Here is a 5,578-nt window from a genome sequence, read left to right as displayed (position 1 = left end):
TGCATCTGGAGATCTGGGAGGCTTCTTGCTGTCTGCTGACATTCAAATAATGGAGGTCTATGGCGCCCGAGGCAGAAAGGTCCATAAAAGTCCACAAAAAACGTGTCAATATTCCTCCATACTGCTCGTCCAATGTATTCCAAGTGTCCTGAGTGGGTAGCATCCATAATTTACTTGAAACGAAGTCATTTAGAATGTTTTTAGAGCATAAACAGTAGTGTATAGGATTTCCTAAAAGCGCGTTCACGAGTCTACGGAAACCGCGGCAGACCAAACCAGATGAAAGTGGTCTAATAGAAAGCTTGGCAACTGGTTCATAGCCTTAATTAACTCAGGTGTGCTGTCCGTTGTGGTAACTCAGGCAGTAGACTCTGAGTATAACTTGGATAGTTATTAGAATAAAGCCAGGGAAAGATTTTAATTGATTTATCTTCTCTTAAGTCATTACAGTATTAGTGCAGATCTTGATTAATTATTTGTATTTCCTACATTCTGTATTTTAACATTGTTGTAAAAAAAAAAAAATAAAAAAAAAAACATTAAAAAATCGGCTTTGCAGAAGTTGGTACTTTCCACATACTTCAAAACCTGTAAGGTAGCATTTCAAATATTCCAATGGCTTGTGAAAAGTAACATCCCTCATAACTGGAATCCATAAAAAGTTTCTAGAAAATAACAGAATTCTCCAGGAAGTAAAATTGCAAAGTCAGGGCAGTTTGTTAAAACTTCCCAGTAATTGTGTTTGACTTGTGTACTTTACACTAGCCTGACGTAGTCCGACTCAATTCTAGTCAGAATATGAGTCTGATACTGCTCCATAGAGCTGTGATTATGGGGCGTGTTTTGAACGAACCAGGAAAAAAAATGCCTCTGTACTCAATTGGATAGACCTACAACCCATAAGAGCAACAGAGTGCGTGACGTATGTTAAGCGATGCATAAATCAAAGCATGCAGTTGCACGCCTAGAATAAGAAGATGAGACTTGATCGCGTTTCTCTGTTCCTCTTCTAAAATTAATTTGCTGTCGATATCTTCTAGAACAGACCTAATAGCAGAATCTACTCACCCAAACTCTCCAGCGGCAGCCATTATTGTTGTCACCCTAGCGCGCTTTGGTCACGTGGTTGATTACGTTACTGTTGATCAACTGTCCATCATCGTATAAAGCCCGCCCTGACAATTTGATTGGATCGCCTGACAGTGGGCTTTAATACTCGCGCTACTATGGAGCAGAGCCAGACCGAACTTCCCCGAACTCAAACCTTGTGGGCGGGACTAAGTTCGGACTGGCACCCAGGCTAACTTTACACTAGCAGCAAAGCAGCAATAGATCTGCATAGCAGACAGGTTCTGAGCCTGAATGAGCCGAAGAAAAACACATGAAACACATGAAGAACAGAAAGTTCAGTTGAATTGCTCCTATGGATTCAAAAGGTTCTATCCTTTATGTCCCAGTGCAACAATTGCTTACCTCCATATAGCTGCTGATACACTTTTTTAGGCAGACCTTTGAAGAAACCACTGCAGTAATGAATTCTTCTTACACTACTGTTTATGCTCTAAAAACATTCTAAATGACTTTGTTTCGAGTAAATTCTGGACGCTACCCACTCAGGACACTTGGAATACATTGGACGAGCAGTATGGAGGAATATTGACACGTTTTTTGTGGACTTTTATGGACCTTTCTGTCTCGGGCACCATAGACCTCCATTATTTGAATGTCAGCAGACAGCAAGATGCCTCCCAGATCTCCAGATGCATTTGAAATATCAAAAAAGTACTCCAGAGTGTTGTTCAGCATGGGGGTGAGTAGAAAATGAAGGCTAATCATTTTTTTGGGTGTACTATTCCTTTAAGACTAAGACTAAATCTAAGATGCCTGTCAAAAACAACACTGGACATACCTTGTGTTCCTTGCTTAGTTTTGGGTCCTTCTGTTAATGTTTAGCCCTCCTAAGTGTTATTGCTGGCCATTTCTTTGCATTTTTGACCACAATGCACAAAACTCCCTAGATGATGACATCTAACATCGATGTTTATCAAGCCACAGACCCTTGTTCTACAGTCTGAGTTTTCTGTGAATCTTTCTAGAAGCTGCAGAACAGGTTCAGGTTACTGAGGAAAAGTCATTGCGTAAGTCCTTTTATAGGTATGTATTATTCTACAGCAGAAATGCAGCCTGCGTGGCATAGAAAAGCTTTGATTTCTAGCGCCAGTTGATTGGATGGTAAAAGGCCTGCACTTTTAGCGCACTTTTTTTTTCAAGTCAGGAGACCTGACCAAAGCACTTTACAGTACATTTGATAATTCACCCATTCACACAAACCGATTGTGGCAAGCTACATTGTAAGCATTGCTGCACTGGGGCTCACTGATGGAAGAAAGGCCCTCTGACCACCATTAGTACACAATGCAGGTAAAATGTCTTGCCAAGCCTGGTTCTGCTGGAGGTTTCTTCCTGTTAAAAGGGAGTTTTTCCTCTCCACTGTCGCTACAAGCATGCTTAGTGTGGGGGATTGTATTTGAGTCAATGAGTCAATGCAATCAACTGGTTTTCCTTAGATAGAAAACTTTGTATCAATTTGACTGTATGATCTGGTTGAACTGTAAAGTGCCTTGAGATGACATGTGTTGTGAATTTGGCGCTATATAAATAAACTGAATTGAAATTGAATTGAACAACATTTAAAGCAGGAGCTGGGGTTTGAACTGTCGTCGCTTCAGTTGAAGGCCAAAGTCCTGAATCCAACGCCACAGTCTCCAGCTGTAGGAATCAACCACCAGCTTCTTGGTTTTTCCCACCATGATCAGGAGACAGATCGGCTACCACCAGTCCTCAAGTAACTAACCAAATTAGAAATGACAAAATTTTCTCAATTTCTTATCAAAATAAAGCCATTTATCAGAGTTAGTTGACTTAGAAAAAATGGAATTGCACATCCAAAAATGTGCATACACACAATGTAAAGTTGTGATACTGTTTGTGAAGTGTCTGCAGAAAGGGGATGAAAGTCCTAGTTCTGCATTTTCTGCAGGGTGAGTCAGAGTGTTATGCTATGTTCACACCTAAAGCAGCAGAGGCAGCAGAAGCAGGCAAAGTCAATGGTTGACGCGCATCACAGCGCAGCAAACGGTCCTGCAGCGCGTCTGACCAGCTGAAGTAGCAGCTGCTTGAGTTGGAAAAATTTAACTTTTGCTGCTTGAGGCACCACATCAACCAATCAGAGAAGCTGATCTGGGAGCTGGCAGGGAGACAGACACAGCACCTCTGATGCAGAGCTCTATGATTACTCCTCTGAAACAGTTTATTAACGTCTAAATTAACTTAAAATCCTGACATCTGCAGGCAAAACATGTTCCCTTTTATTATCCTGGTGCCTGCAGTTTGTATTAGATATGTGAAAAATGCCTTCCAGGCGCCAGGAACAGTAGCCTCAAACTACGAAGAGGCGACCGGGCCAGAGGCTGCTGAAAATGCTTCAGCCGCGCGTCAGAACTTAATTTATACAAGAATCAAAATCGAAGCAGCACGCATGTTTTTGCTGCTTCGGCTTCTTGCGGTGTGAATGTAGAATAACTGTGGACTAAAAACTACAGTCACACTATGACTCACTTTGCACAAAATACTGTAAATGCATTCTTAGTTTCTCTATAGAGCTTTGCTGCAAAAACAAAAGTAAAAGCAAACCCAGTTACAAGCAGGAAACATATCGGCTTTTTTGTATTGCAGCTTTAAACATAATTATCTGTGATCATGGGCCTGAATTATTAAAAAAATGTATATGATAGCCGTTCTTAAAAATGCTTTTTTATGTTAATTAATTACCTAGACCCCTATTATTTACTTTACATACAGCCTTATAAATATTTAACTGCATTATGTTAAATTAAACCCTTGACACAAAATTTGAGGCAGGAATACAAGAGGAACAAAGAAAAACTGATCTATAAATACTTTCTATGTTAGAAAAGGTGAATTTTAACTAGTTTCGCAGGTGGTTCTGTCTAGTACCCCTTTCCCACTGGCTGAAAAACCTGTTTAAACCCGGGAACAATCAGAGTGGGAACAGCTCACTGATGCTTGTCTATCAGGTCAGACAACTTGGCAAGCGACCCACGTTAAAGCAATAGTACACCCAAAACATGATTAGCCTTCATTTTCTACTCACCCCTATGCTGAACAACACTCTGGAGTACTTTTTTGATATCTCAAATGCATCTGGAGATCTGGGAGGCTTCTTGCTGTCTGCTGACATTCAAATAATGGAGGTCTATGGTGCCCGAGGCAGAAAGGTCCATAAAAGTCCACAAGAAACGTGTCAATATTCCTCCATACTGCTCGTCCAATGTATTCCAAGTGTCCTGAGTGGGTAGCATCCAGAATTTACTCAAAACGAAGTCATTTAGAATGTTTTTAGAGCATAAACAGTAGTGTATAGGATTTCCTGAATGTCAGCAGACAGCAAGAAGCCTCCCAGATGTCCAGATGCATTTGAGATATCAAAAAAGTACTCCAGAGTGTTGTTCAGCATGGGGGTGAGTAGAAAATGAAGGCTAATCATGTTTTGGGTGTACTATTCCTTTAAATCTGCCTCAGCTCTGCTCGGCATGCTGTGGGAGCACCACAGCATGTGTCACGTAATTTAGCGGGTAAACCCGCTAAATTACGTGACACCATTGTATGTAATGGATAGTCAACACACCGCACCAATCAATCTAACAAGCCAAAACAACTCTGTTTACATTCGATAAACATGGCAACGCATTGGTAAGAGGGATTCAGACGGATAAAAGGGGAAAAAATTAAAGAATACACTCTGGCTCCCGATTATATTGCTCTCCATTATTTATTTCTCTTATTTCCATTGCACTATTGACATTATTTACGCTCACCCAGCGTGATGTCATCATCAGGCACACAGTGGTGGGGGACAACGGCCACGCAGCTTGCCAGCACCGTGTCATATTTGGTTTTTTGTTAAAATGGGAAAAGAGCCAAAGCTGATTGTTAATGGGTCAACCTGGTTTAAAAAAAGCTGTTTAGGAAAGAAACAGTGAAGCAGACAAGCTCTAAGTCAGCATTCCATGTCAAACGGATGAAGGAGAGCACATCCAGTTAGGTCACAGTAAAAGCTGAGTCTAACGCCACCATGTCTAGAGGAGAAACAGGACTAACCATTGACAGGTCGATATTCAATTCAGTTTAGTTTATTTCTATAGCGCCAATTCAAAGCACATGTCATCTTAAGTCGCTTTACAGTTCACCAGATCATACAGTCAAATTGATTTAAAGTTTTCTATCTAAGGAAAACCAGTTAATTGCATTGACTCGAATGCAATCCCTCACACTAAGATATCTATAATGTAGATAAAGCTGTTGATGGAAGCAGCCCAGCCTATATTTCTTTCCGGGATGGATTCACAGCCAAACAGGAACAGACGAGATGGAGCAACTATGAGGACGAAAATCAGAGAGAACATTGAGTTTTAAGAGTAGAACAAACACTGCAAAACTGGTAAACAGAGATAGAATAAAGCAGAATAATGAAAAGTGGTCCCCATATCATCCGTCC

This window comes from Cyprinodon tularosa, unplaced genomic scaffold (genome assembly GCF_016077235.1).
Source record: "Cyprinodon tularosa strain WSP-4 unplaced genomic scaffold, ASM1607723v1 ctg40, whole genome shotgun sequence".
Taxonomy (NCBI): Eukaryota; Metazoa; Chordata; class Actinopteri; order Cyprinodontiformes; family Cyprinodontidae; genus Cyprinodon; species Cyprinodon tularosa.
The sequence above is the reverse complement of the archived record's forward strand: the minus strand, read 5'-3'. Positions refer to the sequence as shown.